Source organism: Lissotriton vulgaris, chromosome 2_1, assembly GCF_964263255.1.
Source record: "Lissotriton vulgaris chromosome 2_1, aLisVul1.2, whole genome shotgun sequence".
Lineage (NCBI taxonomy): Eukaryota > Metazoa > Chordata > Amphibia > Caudata > Salamandridae > Lissotriton > Lissotriton vulgaris.
The window spans coordinates 448090827-448113185 of NC_141687.1; positions in this window are offsets into that span (position 1 = coordinate 448090827).

The window sequence follows — 22359 nt, forward strand, 5'->3', positions numbered from 1 at the left end:
CTGTGTACACAAATCTTATACTACACACAACATGCAACGATCATCTTGATCAATATTCATGATCTGTACATTAGCCTTCCACGTGTGATGGCAATGCATCTAAAACGTTACATCAAAAAACAAATGTGTGTTAGACGATGCCCCTGGTGTGTTTGTGCGCATTATTGTGCTGCTTTTCGGCCTGGGTATTGGTGACTCAAAGGGTTATCATCAGTCACGGGCAGAGTGCACATCCTAGATCACATGTGACAAAAAGCAAACAGTAATGTGTCGATTTGTGTTGCAGTATGCTCTGTTGCCAGGCTTTACCAGTGCAGTAGTGTGTCATATGTGAGACTTTCAGATTCACATTTGACATGTATCACTTGACTGTAATGAGCGTTATCACTATGTATGACGTAGCCTCACTGCTGATCCTCCCTCCATCCGAGCACATTCACATGTGTGTGCTTCAGGATAGCAGCACTTTCAATAATATTGCACACTGTTGACATGCGTGTCTGCGAATATCCACAAGCTTTACAATGATGTGTGATGTTGACCATTCAATGTTTTCGAACAGCATCTCATTAGCGATAGTTGCCGCCCTCCCGGTACAAGCTACATTAATGTAAATTGCACATTCTGCGACGTCAAAACTGCAACAGAAAAACACATAAGTACACTACCTAGCCAGGCAGGAACTTAACAACGCCCCGGTCCCCGGAATAATTATTAACAACCCTATGCTGGCCTGGCATATGCAAGCCCAGCCCACTTTGCGTAGTAAAAATAGGATAATGGCAACGCCACATGTCGCATTTCTTCCACACTGCCTCAGGCGATATGGACACATCCACCTCGCATATCACAATGCTAAAAAAAAGGGGATCCATGAGGTGTACACCATTCTGGAAATCTTAGCAATCAACACTGGATAAGAATTGTGAACCCTACTGGCCGTTGTGTTTGGAAAGGGATCCATGAGGTGTACACCATCCTGTTAATTAACACTGCATATGAATTGTGAACGCTGCTGCCCTTCGTGTTTGGACAATCCACAATGGCAGCAGGTGAGCACTGGGGCCTGGATGCACAGGGGCTGCAATTGAGCGCAGTGCTGTGGGAGGGGTGGGGTGCATCAGCCTTGGTGCGCAGGTGCGAACAAGCAATGTTGCAATGCGTAATGATGTGATCTCTGACTTCATTCAGTCACATCTGTCTCATTTTATGGACCTGCTGGAAAGTACTGTAGGTCTGAGCTAGCAGGCACCGCTGCCCTATAGACACATGGATTTTGGAACACTGTAGTGAGCTTTTTACTAAGTGTACATGCGCACAGGCTTGCGCCACTACATTAAAGCTCACATGATGCTTCTAGCATGTGCTATGTTCTTTTGTATGTAAATGTTGTCATACCATTTTATTATTTAACCTTGTGTATTCTCGTTCACCCCAACTCCACTTTGAACCACGATTACCACTAACAGTTGGTAGATTGTACTTCAAGAAGGAAGGATGCACTCAACTGGTGTTCTCTGGGGGCACTGTTTGATACTGACCTTATCGAGGAGGAGCTGTTGTTTATTTCTCCACCGAGACCTGCTCTCTGCTCGCCGGACCCGCTCTGCAGGTCTCGCTTAGCTGACGAAAGGAGTGAACTTTGGAATCCCGGCTGAGGCGCAGAGGTCAACTGAGGCAAGGGCAGGACTTGCAGCAGAGCTGCGAGCAGTGCCGCAGGGACTCCATCTCCCAGGAGTCCCCGCATAATCAAATCTACAGCACCTGCTCTCCCTGCTTGCCCCGCCCATTGATCACGATGCAGTAAAAAGTCCCATCCCCGTTACTAGCGTGGGGCACTGTTTGACACTGACCTTATCGATTAGGAAGTTGTTGTTTATTTCTCCACCGGGACCTGCTCTCTGCTCGCCGGACCTGCTCCGCGGGTCCCGCTTCGCTGACGAAAGGAGTGTACTTTGGAATTCGGGCTGAGGTGCAGAGGTCAACTGAGGCAAGTTCAGGACTTGCAGCAGGGCTGCGAACAGTGCCGCAGGGACTCCATCTCCCAGGAGTCCCTGCATAATCAAATCTACAGCACCTGCTCTCCCTGCTTGCCCCGCCCATTGATCACGATGCGGTAAAAAGCCCCATCCCCGTTACTGGCGTGGGGCACTGTTGGACACTGACCTTATCGAGAAGGAGCAGTTGTTTATTTCTCCACCGGGACCTGCTCTCTGCTCGCCGGACCCGCTCCGCGGGTCCCGCTTAGCTGATGAAAGGATTGTACTTTGGAATTCGGGCTGAGGCGCAGAGGTCAACTGAGGCAAGGCCAGGACTTGCAGCACGGCTGCGAGGAGTGCTGCAGGGACTCCATCTCCCAGAAGTCCCTGCATAATCAAATCTACCGCACCTGCTCTCCCTGCTTGCCCCGCCCACTGATCACAATCCCCCCTCATAACAGACACAGCCAACCGCTGCGTGGGAGCGTCCCAGGAGCAGCCCGGGCAAAGGGCGGGCCGTCTGTGGCCGTCAAGGGCTGCAGGAGGCTGGGCTGGGCCCACCCTTTAACATCTGGTCTTGGTCCTCTTCCTGCTCTCCGGACTTGTCACAGTGAGCCGTCCTTCATTCGACTTAATTAACTGTTAGTGCTAAGGTCCTTTTCACTTTTGGGACTCTCTAAGAACCTGTCAATACTGCTAAAGTCTCACTTACCTATTATTTATTAACTACTGTGGATTCTAGAATGTCTATGTGTACTTCTAATTCCTTAACCTCGACCGTAGGGGTTTCCATATTAGGTCCTTTAGATAAATATTTTGCCAGGGCTAGTCGAGAGATAGACAAGGAAATTGCCCTGGCAGAAAAACGCGCTGAGCGCCGTCTGTCCATTGAACTCCTTAAAAATCCCCCAAAGAAGCGGTTGTCATCAGGCTCCTCGGTGCTAGCCTTCACTCCAGCATGTGCAACTGGTCCGGACCCTGTGCAGAATGTTTCTTTTCCCTTAGACCACCCACGGGTTGCTGCATTTAAGGACAGTTTGGACAGGCTGGAGAGTGTGGCAGATTTAGCCCCACTTATAGAAGATGACGCCCTGGTTTTGCAGCCTAGTAACGTCACCACGGTCCCTCCTAATACTCCTCCTAGTCAGGGGGCTCCGCCCCCTCCACCAGTACCGGTCTGTCCGGCAGTGAATAGACCCGCCCTCATCAAAAGGAAAAGGATTTCTAGTCCGCGCAAAAGCTGTATTTCCAAACCCTATAAAAAAATCAGGAGACTTGGTATCAGAGAGGGTGTGATCCACAAGGTAGCAGGGCTGGGTATAAGTAGCTGTCTGGCGGTCATGGAGGGTGCGTCCCCTGGTGCTACATCAAAAAACCCCGGTGATGATCTGCCTACAGACCCGAACCCATGAGATTATCACGATTGCTCCTATAGAGAAACTGTTAAAATCCTTGTTAATCCCGGTCATAGAGAGAGTAAAAGGTTTGGCAGAGCGGTTGGACAGGTTTGAGCAGGTCCACCCACCCACTTATTTCATGTTATACTCTTGTTTGTTTGAATAAAGTTGTGTTTCCAATTATTTGTTTTGTTTCAGTAAAGGTTATTTTTTTAGCAATAAATGAGTGTATGGGTCTTCCTTTTCTGTCCTTTTCAGACAAGTGAAAACACTTGTCTGTAGTTTATTGTAAAAATCGGCTGTTGATAGGCGGTTATGAGGGAAGACATTTGCAATTTTGCGGTGCACCTACGAAATATAAACCAACAGACTATTACATATGAAGCCTGCTTAATTCTACAACTGCAAGGGTTCTATGAGTGTATCACTTTATAACACCATGAGTACTGCCGGTGTGATTACAGAACCAATAAGGCACTGCCTAGGGCCACCGTGGCGTCAGGGACTGGCAAGGCCCACCCTGCATATTTAAGTAAAGCCCCGGAGGGTGGCAATCCCCCGACTTGAGTTGGCCTTAAAGCCCCCTGAATAATTAGTAAACAATACCCAGGGACGTGGCGATCCCCTAGGCTATGAAACGTCTCTGTGCCCTCCCGTAACTAATTTACATGTGAAATTAAGGTCCACAGTGCTGCATAGACCCCGCAATATAATAATAGGATTGGCCCCTGAACATTACCCACCAGGGGGCTACTTTAAATGAACGGGTGAGACCATGCTTCATTTTTATTTTCTCAATTTTGACCATCGGATCTGCTCTATTTAAGCGATACAAGGTTTTTCTCCTCTCAGTTCAACGAGGCAAACAAGGATTTACTATCACAGGGTGGAAGCCATGCACCTGCCCTGTAATAGCAAACATAAATGTCTCGCAGGAGGTGGCGCTCCCTAGGACCATGATGCATTGGTTACTGCATAACTCCAGAATTAGTATAAACATATAGCAACACTACTTGCACACATGTAGTACAGTACCCAGAGTGTAGTGAAGAGGCAGAGGAAGCCCAAAATCTAAAAATATAAATCCTACCAGAGGTTGGATGACATAGTTCAATGAGCAGAAGACCAGTAAAAACAGCTTCACGAAAAAACGGGTCTCCAGCAGAACGCAAGCAAGCTCGAAATATTGGTGATTGCTGCCTTCTTTTTACCTTCTCCCGCACGTTGCCAAATTTATGTAGTGAAGAGGCAGACAGCAGTGGATCCAATAAGTAGAGTTATTCAGGAAAACAAGACAACTTAAACAGCCACCAGCAGGAGCAGACAGAAAGGAAACCATCTACTCCAGAACGTATACAAACTCCCCAAGGTTCCCCTCATGACAGCCCTACATTCTAACATTACATACTTACATTCTACTAGCATTACATACTAACATTTTACTATGACTTACATTGGAATACAACACAGAGCAATAGATTATTTCTAATCTAGCAATTGTCTAGGTGGGACTGTGCTTTCTTCCTGAGGGAAAATTGTTGTTGTTTTACTTGTTGTCCTCCTCACATCATGTAGTTATTAAGATTTCAAAAACAAAATAACATTGAAAACCTTGCTTCGCAATTATTAATATTGCGAATTATGACCATCCATGTACCGATACATAAAATCAGATAAAATCATAATTCTAAAATTGCTCTGTTGAACTCTTAGAGACAAAGTTGAACAGCTAGAAAATAACTCCAGAAAAAAGGACCTAAGGCTAATAAATGTACCTGAAGGTAAAGAAAGAGAGGATTTATAAGCATTTGTGGTAACCCTTATAAAAACCTCGGTCCAGATAGAGGAAAGCGAAATGGATATTGCTAAAGATATACAAAGAATTCAGAGGGACCACTTCAGAAAAAACCCGGGATGAACAAAACCGAGAATAATTCTTATTAACTTTCAGGCGTATGCACTCAACAAAAAAAAATTAAAAACCCTTAAAGGTCCTGACTATTCCTTTCAAATACAATCAGATTTTTCAAGAGCCACTTGACAATGGGAGCTGGGAAAGCGCATTGATGATTTTAGAAAAGCTGGAACATATGTCCAATTTAAATCACTACCTATTAATATACAACAACAAAATGCACACAGTCAGGAACATAAGAGAAGAATATGACCTACTAGAAAGTATATAGAGTGGTGAAGGGGGAGGCTAAGGAAGTTCAGGAAACATTTGTTTTAAGAAAATATGTTGACATCCACTTGACCTATACACAACTTTTTTTAGCTATTAGAGGTGGGGCTGAGAGAAATCAGAGCAAAAGATTTAACTTGGACTAACATCATCTCCAAGAAGTAAAAGCAGGGGTGGGTTCTTCAGGGTAGGTGGGAGATGAAGAGACACTAGTTTCATCTAAATGATACATATCAATACATCACTGACAGAGTGGATAAGTGAAGAGACAAAAGTTTTCAGAAGCAAAATACATTTAAAAGTACATTTTCAAGAGCACGTTAGACTCAATACAAACCTAATGGTCTGTAGAAAACCACCCCCTCGGACTAGGAGATGGAAGGGGTTCCCCGAAATAGAATCAGGCAGCAAAGATAGGAAGAAAAGAAGGATAGGTCAGGAACAGCTAGGCCTCTCTGCAAACCGACAAACAAAAAGTGGGACTGTTTACATTTCTCCTTCTTTTTCCTCTTTCCAAAGAATTAGGAAAACACCTCCTGTGATTGTGTTTTGTGCAGAAAGGAGTCCCTTACTTCACAGCTACAATAATGCCAACAATACAGACTCCCTTACACCATGGTGCAAGGGTTTGTGTATTGGCACTCAACTGCTAATTGTGTGATGACTGAGAGGACAGGAATGAACTGTATCTTGTTAACATGGTGCTTTCCTGCCCTGTCAAATTGACATAGTTCAACGCAGCAAAATACCTTTGCAGTGCTGCCCTACGCCAATTTTTAAAAAATTAGGCACAGTTTGAGACAAATATTCCGGGTAACATGTTGTCACTTTCTTTCCATATTATGAGTGAGAGATAGACATTTGATGTAATAATCATCATTTGATTTTGGGGCAGGTGTTGGGCCATGTGCCATGAGCATCCACTCCGTAGATTGCACAAAATTAGCACAGCAGATTCTGAGGCATCCATCATGTGGTTCTGCATACATTGGAACAAATTTCACTTGGCAATTTGGCCCTGATATTTGTACATGCAACTTTGTCCTACTCTCTACTCCTGTTGTGCTTCCATATGTATGGTAAAGCAAATTTCCGCAGACTGATGATAGCCCGTTTACATCTCACTGCAGCCAGTTTAGGAAACACACACACTCCTTATTGAGCACAAGAACAATCAGTTGATATTTACTGGTAGCACTGGGATCACTGAAGGTTGCCACCTTGCCAGTGGCGTATTGGTTTGGTCTCCTTACAAACAAAAAGATGATGCATTGGTCTTTGCATGCTGAATATATATACTGTGTACATATGAAGCGCAGTACATGGACTACACAAATGTCTGCTACTTTTGGCACGTTGGAGTGGTAGCATTTGGCAAGTTTGGATTGCCCTAATGCTGGACCTATGTAAGCCATGTTGCAGACAAGGTACAAGACCAGCCTAACTTGCAACATGGTGCAAGGGTGCCAGGCTTTGATTGCTATACGAACAGTCTAATTTGACTGACCACACTCTGCATAGTGTGACAGTGCTGTGGCATTTTCAAGTCAATACGTGTTCTTTACAATGCTATACACATCAGACCATCCTGTAGTAACCACAGAGGCAGTGGTTAATGAATAAAAAGTCTTTATTCATATAAGTACAGCTTCACAAGAGTACAGCAACCTCCAGCTTCATCAACTGACCATTCTTTCAGAATCTCTTTCAGAATGTTTCATTGCAATTCATTGTAAGGGGGAAGATATGTGGAGATTGCTTTATCCCATTGTAGAACCCAGTGATGCCATAGTATGACATCACTGAGTTCTACAATGGGAGAAAGCAATCTCCACACATCCGCATGCCTTCTGTCTACTTCACTTAGCTGCTTACATGTGATCAGTGCACTTTAAATTAACAATGATCAATCAAGGCCCACCAAGGCTCATAAAGGAATGATTACCATTTTTTGTGTTTGTGACCAGCTGGGGAACCAAACACCCTGTTCAACCTGTGGCCTGATGACATGTTAGTCTACTCCCCTGCAACATACATGGCGGGTGACCCCCACAGTTCTGAGTTAGTAATGACCTAGCATGCTGGGTGACAATACTCCCTGCATAGTGCCAGATGGGTCCCATATCACATATGGGCCTTCCCTGCACTCGTAGTATGTTTTAGCTATTGTAATGCCCCTGTGAACATGCCACTTTGACATGTTCAGTGAATGTTTTTGCATGTATTGCATTTGGGCCTGAAATGTAATTCATTAACTCCATCTTTGGAGGAACTGCGCCTGCGCAAAGCAACTCAAGCTCTTGAAGCCATGGCATTGAACCAATGCCAGCATCAGACATGAATGTGAAAACTATGAGAACATGACATCCTAACCCTGCCAGAGGAAGCCGAATTGTACAATTTGTTAAAACATTGTATGGTATTGATACATTCACTGCCGGATGGAATAAAAGTTAATGGGAATATAAAGTTATGGGAGGGAACATCATTTGAACATTGAATGACAGTTATCTCATATTACTATGGTGTGATGAGCTCTCCTCGTCTTTTGACCAATACAATTGTGGGATTTACACATTTTCAACATTGGAGGGCGATACACTGACCTGGAAAATAGTATAACTAGGGTAGGCTTAGTTAGTTAGGGTTGTCCGACTTGTCCGAATAGCTGACCTGTCACTGACTCAAAGCACCTAATTGGTGATCGGGAGCAGAGGTTCTGGCAGAGCACTCTGTCAGAGGATTCGATAACCCAATCGGGGTTCTAGAAAGGAGTTCGATAACCCAATCTGGGTTCGACTGTTAGCTGCGAAGAGGGTTTACAACACTGGCGTTTGAACTTTAGCTGTGGGTGCCGGTCTTAGCCTGTGGTGGTCCTGTCCTGATCCAATTTGGTCCGTAACCTGTCCTGATTCTGGTCTTCACCTGTTCTTTCTTGCTGGCACCTGCACTTTTGAGGTTCTGTCCTTTATCACAGCCCATGGCCAGTGTTGGTCTTCTCACCATTCTAGGTAACTAGAAAAATCCATGTGGGTACGTCTTTGTATTTGTTTTCCCTTTCCTACCCTACCTATGTTTCAATGCTTAAACAAAAGTTTTCTTATTTTATTCTGCTTAATCATAATTCCTGTTGATTTGATCATGTTTCAATTAATGTAGTATGAACATTGACATTTACATTTTACATAGATAAAGACCTTACCCCAGTCTCTGGTTATTTCATGAGTGCAAATGTTTGTTTACTGCCTATTATGCTAACACCTTTGATCCTTTAGGACTTTAGGTACCAGTGACTAAGATTGGTAAGTCAAGTGGTATAGGTCCTGAATGGTTATACAGAATTGATTGAGTGAAGGATTACCTGTTTAATATATATAGATTATGGGCCCCGGTGGGTATGGTAAACGAGCAGGTGAGCCCGCGTTCTATCATGAGTGAAGAGAAGGGGAGGGGGGATTCAATGTGAAGGAGCTTCCCTCAAGCTCGTATCTCTCAGTGAGGGCCACCACTCTCTCCTCCCAACTTTTTGAGTCTCCCTCCCCCTGCACCTGCACCTTCACCTGCACCTATATCTCAGCAATACAGGGGATCAGTTTGAATAGTCTGAGGCCAGCATCAACCTCCTTTACCTTGTCCAAAAAGCTGGATGACCAGCTTGGCCAGATTGATGGACTGATTTTTTCATTTTGATTTTAGTCAAGCATTATTGTGAGCCCTGGCCCCCTACAACAACAGGTAAATACTACTGAAGGATCCTAACAACATCTGCAGTCCAGTCGAGGATCAAATGTCATCAGCCATCAGCCATCAGTCAACATGTTGTTATTCGAACAGCAGGCAGGTCAGTTTCAGCGGACACAGAGTTGAGGCAAAGCAGAAGACAGAGAAAAACGGTTAAAAAAAAGTGTGCAGCAAGCCCTTCTTATGGTACCCAGACAAGTGAGGTATGATTTTTCTCGGGAGACCAAGAGGAACTCTGGGTGGTAGGAAATGTGTGCCTGCGCGATGTTCCTACAACTTACCCACACAGAAATGTGAGTAAAATGTGACTGTTAAAGTAAATTGAAGGTTTGCTGGGGATTCTGGGTAAGTCAACACTGGGGGATACATGCAAGCCACACTTCCAGCAAAGAGTCAGTACACGCACACAACCAGCCAAGCACCATCCATGCACACAGCCAGTCAAGTGCCATCCATGCACACCGCCAGCCAAGCGCCATCCACGTACACGGACAGCCAAGTGCCATCCATGCACACAGTCTGCCAAACACTATTTATACAGATTACCAGCCAAACATCACCCACACACTCCACCAGCCAAGCATCATCCCAGCACACCGCCAGCCAAGCACCATCCATGCACATTGTTAGCCAAGCGACGGTCCATGTACACCACCAGGCAAGTGCCAATCTATACACACCTCTTGTGCTTTCTGCCCCCCGAGGGGGCAGATCTGGGGCTATTGGTCCCATCTGCCTCCCAGGGCAGCAGAAAGACTGAATTTTGAGAAAACATTAGAGTGAAGCAAAATCCCTTGCTCATGAGGCCGCTCCCCCTCGCTGCTTCCTAGTGGGTGGATCCCTCTTCGGGATCACCCTCCTGAGGTGATGTCCATGTAGGGATCCACTAGGAAGGGGTATCATTGGAAAAGAGAGATTCTCCCTTTTCTTATGAAAATTCTCCCATCTGCCTCGGTGCTCAGGGTGCTGGGATAGCCCCCTGAGCACTGAGGCAGTGAAACTGAAACAAGCCGATCGCCTCATTTCAGTTTTATTTTCTCAGAAATGACATCAGCTCGACATGCGCGCTGATTGTCATTTCAGAGAAATAATCAGAACAGCCGAGCTGGTGAAGCTCTTTCTCAGCTCCAGAGGCTCATTTGATTGAAAAGAAAGGACTCTGGTGCTCGCACCAGAGGGATTTCTTGTTCCATGTGCTAGGCCGTCCTACCCACATGATCAATGTGGAATTGTTTGGCTGCTGGCCATTCAATGTACCAAAGTGTTAATTGATGTACTGTTATGGTATTAGGATTTGTATAGCTCACTGCTCACTCATGAGGGTATTCAGGTGCTTGACAAGGTGTGAAGTCATGTGATTCCCATGGAGGTATTCAAGAAGTCAGGTCTTCAGCCTTTTGCAGAAGAAGTGAGGAGAAGTCTCTGATGTGTTGTGGGAGGTCATTCGATGTTTTGGGTGCAATGTAGGAGAACAAGCGACCTCCTGCTCTGCTCTGAGCATAGGTGTCTTGCAGGTTGGTGAAAGTGTCTGCAGTTGTTCTGGTAATGCTTGTCTATCTACTTCTTTTGTTTGCATGAGGAGCTTCAATTAGGTGTGCTTGTAAATGGGTCATCATGTATGAGCCTTGTGGGGGAGTTCTAGATGGTCTAAAGTCTTTGTAGGAGTTGCTTGGTGAATTGGGTGTAGAGTGAGATGCTGTAGTTGAGACTGCATGTGATAAGTGCATGTGTGACAGTCTGGCTGGTGTTCTGTGACAGCCACTTGAATATTTTTCATAGCATGTGTGGGATGTGGAATTAGGAAGTGATTACTGTATTGACTTGTGCCATTCAGTTCAGCTTGTCATCTAGGAAGATCCCCAGATTTCTTGTGAGATTAGTGTGTGTTGGGGCTGGGCCTAGTTCCAACTGCCACCATGTGTCATCCCACGGGGAGGTCCTGATTCAGAAAACAAGTACTTCCACCTTCTCGTTGCTGTGCTTAAAGCAGTTGGTTCTTGTGCAATCTTCAACTATGGTCATGAAGTTGGTGAAGTTGGTTCTGGTTGTGGCTGTCTTGTGAATCATCTAGAAGATGAATTGAGGACCCTCAGCTTAGGAGATGATGGTGATGCCTTGGGATTACACGATGTTGACATGCATTGTCATGTAGATGTTGAACAGGTTGGGACTGAGGAATGCTTGATTTTATTTGAAATTTATAGAGCGCAAACAATTACCCAAAGGCATCAGGGCGCTGCCTTGAGAGCTACGCAGATCAGATCTGTTTCTTGGTTTCTGATTTGAAGCGTGTCAGTCTGACTCCTCTGTTTCATCCAATGAGGTATGAGCCAAATCAGCTGAGTGCGGGTCTTTGTTTGCAAATCTCATGGAGTCTTCTGATGAGAGTGTTGTGGGAGACCATGAAGAAGTTTGCGGTGAAGATGAGCACGATGAGGGCCGCTGTTTCTCCTCAGTCCAGGATGGTCCATATGGGATTGGTGGGTGTGATTAGTGTTATTTCAGTGCTGTCATTCTCTCTTAATCCTGATTGGGTGTTGTTCAGCATGTGTTGTAGCTCAAATGTGAGTTGTGAGCAGGGAGATAAGTCAGAGGTCTGTCAGTTGGTTTGGGTCAGGTGAAGGGTTCTTGCCGAAGGTGTTGACCTCTGGTGTTTTCCAGTCATCTCAGAATGAGGCAGAAGTGATAGAGGTGCTGAGGTGAGGGCAGTTCTGATTTGTTATGTTCCTCGGTTGTAGATGTGCTGGGGCAGGGATTCTTTGGGGATCCTGAGTAGATTGTTCGCATGTTTGCCACTGTGTCATCTCTGGTGCGGTTTTTCCATTCAGCCAGATTGCCATTTTGGTTGGTAATAGGGAGGTTGGCTATGAGGATGCTAGGTTCAAGTTGGTGTGCAAAGTTGCTGTAGATTTTTGAGATTGTGTTGTGGTAGAAGGTAGGTAGGTCATCGCAGAGTTCTTGGGAGTGGTTAATGTTGTTGATGGAGGCCTTTGGTGTAATGAAGTCCTTGACGATCAAGAAGATCTCCTTGAAGCTGTTTTGGAGCTCCCTTTGATGTGTTCAGCTAGTGCTCTTTTCTTAGCTTCTCTCAGTTGCTGGTGGTAGCGCCTGAGTGCACCCTTGTAGGTGGTTCTGTACGTGGTTTTGTTCCTGGATCTCTAATTTCTTCTTAGCTGTTTGCAGTGCTATTTGGTTTCTCAACAGTCCTTTAAGTACCAGTTAGCCTGCTTGTTGGATCTTCTTTACTTGTTGTGTTTGATGGGTGTAAGTGGGTCTGCACAGATCTTGATCCTGTTGTTGAAGTTGTTGCCCCAGCTGCAGCTTAGAACACTGATGCTTGTGGATGCATTGGCTTATGGTGTATTAATTCAGAAACAGCAGATGGAGTGGTCCGTCCTTGAGAGTGGCAAGGTAGAATTGCATTTGATGTTGTCTCTGGTGGTGAAGATGAGGTCCAGAGTGTATCCTGTGATGTGTGTTGATTCAGAGACGAGCTTGGTAAGTTCTAGGTTGAATATGAGGTTGCTGAGAAGTATGTAGGCTCTGGAGTTGTTGATAAGAGAGATGAGTAAATAAGTGAAATAGGCTGGTGAAGGTGCCTCACAGTCTGAGTGTTCAGTAGGCAAGAGTTCCATTCAGGGTGAGGTTTTCAGAGAATGTCAACTTTAAGTGCAAATATTCCTTGAATGGTGTGGCATTCTCTGTGAATGTTGCACACTTGATGGGGTCCTTGTAGATGATTGTGAGTCCTCCCTGTGGCTTGTGAGTGCAGTCCTGTGGTGTATTCTTGTAGCCTGCTGGTATTGCCATCGTGATGCAGGGTGCCAATGTGGAGTTGAGCCAGATTTTCATGATGAAGAGGTCTGGTGTGTCATTGCTCTGCAGGTCCCAGATTTCGGTTGCGGGTTTACTGAGATCATGTGTTGAATAGCAAGCCTGCGATTGAGTGTTTTCAAGAAAGATTGCTGTAGGGTGTGGTGGTCAGTGCTGGTGTTAGTGCCATTGGTAGTTCTTTCGTGGGATGTGTGGGTGGGTAACTGCAGGAGAACCCGCAGTGGGTGCAGGTGAAGGCTCCTACTTTGGTGCGTGGCACTGCTTAGCAGCAGCAAGGAGAGGGGCATCCTGGGTAATGTGACCAGAGGAGCAATAAACAGTATGCTGGGGGTGATCATACCAGCGTTACTAGCTCTAGATACGGTTCAGACACAGACTGGATAGCCTTTTGCGCACATTTGAATTCCACAGCATCATTGCCCTCTGAATTATTCATATTTTAATAAATGCTAACTTGGTGATGCACATTGATAATGCACTGTTGAGTGGATCAAATCACCACTTTATGCCTTTATGTTAGCATTTCCTCCCCCATGGAGAACCCCTGAGAGTGGGCAAATTGGCAATTTTAAAAGGGACTAAGACAAAGTGACAACTGTTGGTTCTTTTCTAAATGTTGAAAACCCAATGATTGACACTAATTTAGATGTCTCTGTTAGGAGTATTAACCAACTGGAATATTAATACACTTGAAAAAGTTACTTTGTGCTTAAGAAAGTTAATTCCTTCAAAATGCTCTTTTCAAGAACTTGTTTTACAAAACATTATTGTTCGAAGAGCTACCTGGCACTACCAAAATGTATATTTTGGCCTACTAGTCAATTCCACAGAAGATGTATGTATAGGCATTTATATAGCGCACTACTTACCCGGAGGGTCCCAAGGCGCTTCGACCGCTGCGAAACCCTTCCTGGCTTCCCTGAGCGATGGTCCCTTAATGAGTATCTCCAGGGTGAGACCAGGCATCCCCGGCAGTCTGGTGGGGCCGTTAGTGAGGATGAGGCAAGCTAATGCCCAGAGTTGCCGAGTGTGATCGCTGATCAGAGTGGGCACCGAGGCGAGAGAATTATCGAGTCCGCTGACCCTGGTCCAGAAACCTACCGTGCCGGGAATCGAACCCTGGTCCCGGGCCGTCCTCTGCTCTCGGGTCTGCCGCCTCTAACCAGTGAGCCACACTTATAACTACTTTATGTGAGAAACTGTTCATTCTGAAGTAGCAGGTTGGCATCACTCACTCTAAAGTTAGCCAATGGTTGAAGTTGCCCATATTCATTTCCAAGATCCAATCAATTTATACTACTTTTACACTTTCTTGAATCTGTCTGGTTTAGATAACTCTGAGTCTGAGTGTCTATATTCTGAACAGACCACCTTTTCAGGCTCTGCCTATATTAGAATCAAGGATTCCATGGTGGGCAGTCTGCAATTAGGTCTGGGTTTCCAGCAGATCCCTATCTGATCAAATAAAGCCATTGCATTTTTCACATCATTATTCCAACTCTTTTCTTTCCTAATATCCTCAAATTAATGTTGTCCTGTCCTGTCTTGCTAAAACATTTCTGATGCAAATGTTGCCATCTACTTTCCCCTGATTTCTCTATTTGCTATTCCGGTGAAGTTTGATGAAAGAGAATTGAACAAACAACCATTCGTTCATCAATGCCAATTCCATTCTTGACCACGCTCAGTCTTCATTTCAAACCTTTCACAGAATTGAGGTAACCCTGCTATAAGGGTCGAGACGGTAATCCGTAGAACTAAACCAATTGTGGACTGGTTCAGTGATAAACTAGTGGCACAAAAAAAAAAAACAATTCAAACATTGTGAGCGCTTGTGGTGCAAGGATTTTGAAGGGGCGAGTAAAATCCAGTAACACCATACTTTAAAAATGCATTATAAATGCATGAAACAAGTAAGACTGGAATTTTACACTTATAAAATTGTAGCTGCACAGAATTCTGCTTGGGAAATTTACTTTACTGTCAAGTCCTTGTCCAATTTGGATTGTGTTTCTTGTCGCAATCCTCCTTCTGAGGTGGGATGCATCGCCCTCACCTCATTTTTCAGGGACAAAAATACATCTTTATATCGCTCCTTTCCAGAGAACTTTAGATGCGCCCCATGCTTGTAGGTTTGGTTTGATCCTTTGAAGGATGACTCTCATCTTATTCAGTTTAAACAGATTGTACCTAAAAAGCTATTCCCCTAATCTATGCTATGGGCCTTTGGATGTGGCCCCTCCAGCAATTTTACAATTGGGAGCTGAGGAATTCCTCCCTGTATTGGGAAAACTGATCAATATCTCCCTGGATTCTGTGTAGATGGCTACTTGTATGAAACATGACTCAGTGGTGCCTCTTTTGAAGAAGCCCTCACTGGATCCTTCTAACCCCAAGAACATTAGGCCGATTTCTCTGCTTCCCTTTACGGCAAATGTTGCGGAAAAATTTGTTAATTGCCAACTCTCAACTTTTGTAGAACCCAGGGACCTCTTGGACAGCACTCAGTCGGGTTTCCGCCCCAGTACAGTACAGACTTTGCACTGTTGCTTGCATCCAAATCCATATGCCAATCTCCGGACAGAGGTTACGTGACAACTTTACTGCTACTAGATTTCAGCACAGCGTTCAATGCCCTGTCCCACAGCAGTCTGTTGGAACGGTTGTGGAGCGACGGTGTTGGTTTGAAGGAACTACAGTAGCTAGCATCTTCTCTGCAAGGTTGCACCTTTCAGGTCCTGCAGAAGCCTTATCGTTTGGAGGTCTTCTCACTGAAGTTTTAAAACCTGCAGATCTCTGATTCTACTAATTGAAATGTTGTTATTTTGGTGTTGTTTTACTTATTAAAGAAAAATCTATTTTCTAAATCTGCTGTGGGTTCCCTTTTTGGTATGCTTTAACTGTGTTACTGCTTTGAACTGTTGCATAAATAATTTACAAATTGCCTATTATGTTAAGCGTGACGCTCTATGCAAAGATACCAGAGGGTTTAGCACAGGTTGATTTGGGGTTTGCTTGTGACTTCACCTTGACAATGATTGTGGTTTCTGCTTAAGTAGGGTTTCAACCCCTTCAACCAAAAACCCAATTTCCTACAGAGGTGCCAGAAGGTGGATTTAGTGGCATCTTAGGGGGAGGAACAACTACCATGAGAGAGGACTCTAAGCAAATGTCAGTGAATGTAAACACCTCATAAACATATGGGTGCATGATAAGGCCTCAAATTTTGGGGGACCTTAAAAGTGATCATTAGAGTAAAGGAAGCACATCTTTGTGACTGTAGCCGCACATCTCAAGGCTTCGTTAGGACTGGCACACTAAATTCTTGTGTGTGCAGTGGCTTCTGTTGTCTATCACGCATTTTACAATTTCAGCTTTTACAGCAAGCACCTCATCTCCACAATATTCTACAGATAAATGTCAGCATCTCAAACCTGCTGAAATTTACAAGGTCAAAATACGAGATGTAGAAAATCTGGATGTTATTCACCCATTTTTTGGGGAAAACTTGTAATAAAAACGATGGAACAGATCAGATTAATACTGAATCCCGTCGCATCAGATTTGATTGCACCAAAATGAGCACCTAATTTTATGGAAGCATCTCAAAGCGGAAAGGATTGATCCTGTTGATTCTAGATGTTTTGATTTATTTGCAGTTACATTTCTCTGTTACATTGATCTGTGTGGGGCATGCTAAAAGCTTTTAAGACGTGTGCATTTTTAAATACTTTCCATTAATACGACTTTTCACTTTGACAATAGTAATGAAACAAACAACAATGACAACATTAAACTCAAACTGACATGCTGGAAGCTGAAACTGCTGATTGCTATGTCTAGTTCTGAGCAGACGTTGTCATGTCTCATTTCCCATAACGTGATATTGGAGATTCTAGGTAAAATGAGAAAGAGGTCACATTGTTTGATAGAAAGTATTTTTAATACGACTTTCAGGATATGAAGAAAACCATTCGTCAAGCAGGATTGTCAAAAGGGGGAAGGATTATTGCCCGCATTTGATTTATATAGTGCAGCCAAAATCAAATAATTTGTATGAAAGATGACAATGAACGAATTCCCTGGCCTTCAGAAAACTCAGTGTCCTGATTTACTTTCGTAACACATTTTATTCCATGTCTTTCGTTCAAATTCTCAACTCGTGGACTATTAATTATTTCATTGTGATGATTAACGATTTTTTTTTAAAGTGCACCTTGAAGACATTAAACAGTAAAGATTCTGGTTAACAGTGAATTAAAAGATTATTCAAACATGTTGTCAACGATTACAAGCCAGATGTGGAAGGTCTAATTTCGCAAATGTCTTTGACAAATGCCTAGAGAGAAGTCTTCCAGCAATCGCTGCGTAGTGTGATTTACTTCAGTCACTCCTGGTATTTACTTTCTAATAATTTAGAGAGCACTTCAGGAAAACTCAATTGGGACGGATTTGGTAAGAGGGTCTGTTAAGGAAAGAGGAGCATATTTATTATTTTTCAGCGCACACACACAACCAGCCTTGAGTCAAGGCCAGAGAACAGGGCATATACATAACTATTAAATAATACCTGCTGTTGATGCTGCCATCCAATTTGGCTGGCACGCTACAAAGAGTACCTAGCACCAAACACTATCTTTAGTACATGCTGCAGAGAGGAGTGCACTCGAATAGCATAGAAGATGTACTGGAAACATATCGACCAGTACAAAATAAATGCAGGCGAATTCACAGACCTGCTGCAGTACACGGCCGTGCTTGGCTCTGCTGTGGTGTTTCTGGCCGGGCTTGGCTCCGCCATTGTTTCTCCTCACCGTGGTGTTCCCGGCCGGGCTTGGCTCCGCCGGGAGGACGCAGAAACTTCATCCCCCAGCAGCCTCAGCGCAGTAGGACGCCGCCCACGCAAGTAGGAAGCGCCGGGCGGCGCATAAAGGAGATAACGTCGAGGAGCTCGGTGGGAGGCGAATTCACAGACCTGCTGCAGTACACGGCCGGGCTTGGCTCCGCTGCGGTGTTCCTGGCCGGGCTTGGCTCCGCCATTGTTTCTCCTCACCGTGGTGTTCCCCGCCAGGCTTGGCTCCGCTGGGGGGACGCAGAAACTTCATCCCCCAGCAGCCTCAGCGCAGTAGGATGCCGCCCACGCAAGCAGGAAGTGCCGGGCGGCGCATAAAGGAGACAATGTCAAGGAGCTCGATGGGAGGCGAATTCACAGACCTGCTGCAGTACACGGCCGGGCTTGGCTCCGCTGTGGTGTTCCTGGCCGGGTTTGGCTTCGCCATTGTTTCTCCTCACCGTGGTGTTCCCGGCCGGGCTTGGCTCCGCCGGGGGGGACACAGAAACTTCATCCCCCAGCAGCCTCAGCGCAGTAGGATGCCGCCCAAGCAAGCAGGAAGCGCCGGGCGGCGCATAAGGGAGACAACGCCTCCTTGTCCCGCGGGACGCTTGCGGGTCGCGCCGGGCTAAGCCCGGGCAAAGGGCGGGCCCTCTGTGGCCCTCAGAGGCCTGAGGAGACTGGACTGGGCCAGGGACCTTACATCGTTTTACTCGGACCTCCAACGTGCTGTGAGCACGTAAGACCTTTTTTTACATATCTTTTGACTTTTCTTGTGAGTGTGTAGACCAGAGGGTATTAGTGTGTAAGTTTTGTACCATTCCTGTTTATAATGTCTAAATCCAAAACTGATAAGGTGGTGGTGGGTCCCACCTCTCTGGATAATTATCTGGTTAAGAAAGTAAATCAGATAAACAATGATAGACGTGCCTCTCTGGGGAAGGGCACTATGACAGCGGAACCATCAGAAAAATCCCCAACTACTCTGATCCAAGACAGTGAGGTTGATACGAGTGAGGTTATTTCTATAGATCCTCCATTACCCATTGTAGTGAGTGTCGAGGTCCATTCAGATTCACTGGCCTTGTTAAGCGAAGATACCGGTGTGCTGAATGAGACCCAGCCTGAAACTAGGCCCCTGAGAACTTGCAGGACAGTACCTCAAAAAGAGGCTGGGAAGCACAATAACTCTAAGGCTAAAAAAAGGGACGGCAAGGCACTTATTAGTCCTGCTATAACCCCTTTTGTATTTACTGGCACTAATGGTAATGGTGTTAATTCAAACTCTGATTTGCTTGCTTCACTTATAAAAAATCTAGAAGTCTCTTTAACAGCGAAGATAGAGGAGCTTATTAAACCAATAACCAATACGATTGAAAACCTGGTAAAGGAAGTGGCGAGGCTGGGTGGTCTGTTATCGACACAGCAGATTGCAACATCTATTGGAAATTTACACTCTGGGGGAAAAGGTAAAGAAGCTGTGAAAGTTAATGATCTGCGGAATAAGGGGAGGGGGAATACCGTTGCAGCAGTTGCCACGGGGTCCGAAACACCTAACCGATTGGACACCCCTGTCGTAACTGCTTCGCAGCTACAACCGGCTATAGCCCCCCAAAGTAGTAGAGCCCCTAGACCCCCGAGGTACAATCGTTATCTAAACTTACCACCAGACTGTGCACCGTTTGTGGCAGTACTGACCAATGTTCCCCCTTGTGGCACCCATCCCGCATCTCCTTATGATGAATCCCACACCTCTTTGAAAAATAAGGCAGTGGCGTGGCTTAACAAAAATTGTGGTTTTCCCATTTCATATTCTGACCAGATAATGGCAGTAAGGCGTGTAAACTGGGTGGGACCTTCCAAAAAGATAGGTTCTGGGGACTGTATAGTTATAAATTTTAAACACCCCCAGCATGTGGCAACTGTCCTTCTGAGAGCTTCCTCACTGGTATACAATGAGAATAGTATCTGTGTGCGCCCCCTGGGATACTTTTATGCACATATGTGCAAACCCACACCCCAACAGAGTTTAACCAGGCGGGTGTTTGAACCTTATACTCCAGTTCAGGACACTCAATTCTTCTATAACATTACTAATCCCTGTGGGTCAGGTGGACCAAATGAAATTTATAACAGGAATACTAGTGCTGGGCGCCATCAATATGGGTTGAATGTCAACACACAGAACAGGTACGAAGTGTTATCCGGTCTTGAGCTGTGTGATTGACGGGTGGTACCTGCGGCTCAGGATACTGTGGCTACAGGTGAATCTATAAACTCAGAAAACCCGGTGGGTATAACGTCAGGATGTCATGTTGTCTCATGGAATATCGCAGGCCTCGCGGCCAAAATGTCTGATAAAAACTGGGTGACCTATATCAAGCAATTTACGATCATCTGCTTACAAGAAACTTGGGAGGTTGGATGTAACCTCTTTTTGGAAGGGTATAAGGCCTTCTATGTGCCAGCTTTGCCATCAATAAGGGGTAGGCCTAAGGGGGTCTTGTAATTTTTGTTTCCATATTAATACCCTGTGAAGTACGTAGAATTGAATCACAGTATACAGGTGTAATGGGCTTAGTTTTATCTGGAGGTAATTGTCATGTTGGCATGGTGAATTTTTATAATGCTACTCAAGATAGTGCAGGCAGGAATACAATTCTTATATTAAATTCTTTTGTTTCTAGCTCTATGAAAGATCTGGGCCATAACCTCATGATTATGGGGGATTTTAATCTGCATCCATGCGTAGATCCATTGAGTAAGTGTTTACCAGAAATGTTTTGTGAACGTGCGGGCTGTCTCCACATGGAGCTTACCAAGGAGGGGGAATTGTGTAATGACTGGCTATGACACTAAGGGACCCGCTATATTGTTTTGATATCCCCACCTTAAAAGGGCATGGTAAGGGTACCTTCATAGACCATATACTGGTCTCTCGGACAATGCAAACTTTCTTAGATTCTTTCTGCATTGTCTCAAGCGAATTTAGTGACCATAACCCTCTAACAATCTGCCTAAAATGTCCCTGGGTAAAAAAGGGAAATAAGATTAATAGTCAAGGCAGGCTGGGAACAACAGATGGGAGGAGGCGGTTGAAATGGTCAATGGTCTCTGCGGATATTCTCTATAAAAATATTGCTGAAAGCTGTGCTGAGGATATCAAAGATTGTACCATTGAGGGGGGTGATCCTAGGCAGGTTCTAGCGGCTTATCAAAATGTTTCGTTTCGGAGAAGGTGTCAGAGTTATTATTTTTCCCTAATAAAAACCAGGTGAAAATAGGTCCGAGGTGGTTCAGCCATGATTGCACTAAAGCTGCTCGCAAATTGAGGCTTGCTTTGTCAGCTACCCCGAGGAATCGGGAGAACGTAAAATTATGCAGAAAGGAATATAAGGCTATCACTGCCTCTCGCAAGGAGTTCCTAAGAAAAGAGGCCTGGGAGGAATTACTTGATCCCTCCACTTTGAATAGCAGCACCAAGTTCTGGGCACTAGTTAAAAAACCTTTTTTGGCTGAGGACCCAGGAGATGGACTTGACTGCTGCATAACCAAAGAGGATTGGGAAAGTCACTTTAAAAATTTGTATTACTCTGAGGATCCTGGAACCATGGATGTCGCCCCCCCTGACAGGGGTGGCACTATTATATTTGATAAAAGTGAGGTCTTGGCTGCCATAACGGGTCTCACTGCAAATAAAGCCCCGGGACCTGACGGAATACCACCGGATCTTTACAAATCTGATCCAGCCTTCTGGGCACCCATTCTGGTGGCTGTATTTAATGCTGCAACCATAGCGGGTTGTCTGGGAACGTGGGGATTGTCAACTATAGTCCCTGTCTTCAAGAAGGGAGATAGGGGAAGTGCTCTCTGTTACCGACCAATATCCCTAATAGATTCAATGGTTAAGATCATGGGGAGAGTCCTACTTCAACGTTTAACAAACTGGTCGATTGAAAATATTATTATGTCTACCTCCCAATACGGCTTCTGTGAAGGCCGCTCTACCATAACCCAGTGTCTCAACCTGTTTCTTATTTTGAATAAATACACTGTTGTACAGAAGGGAGCAGTTCACCTTGCCTTCATGGATCTGTCCTCAGCCTTCGACTGTGTTAACAGGGGGAGGCTGTGGCAGACCATGAGGGATAAAGGTATTGGCAGGGGGATTGTGGATTTCCTAGCGGATTTGCACAATAACACAAGAGCCAATGTGAGGTTCTCATCGAACGGGGAAACCACAGGAAATTTTAGCATCAATAAAGGAGTGCGTCAGGGCTGTATCCTGGCCCCATTTCTTTTTAATTTTTATATAAATGATTTAGATGCCGTATTGCAGGAGGTAAAATCAGATTGTCCTAGAGTTGGTACGAGGGGTATTCCTTTACTTTT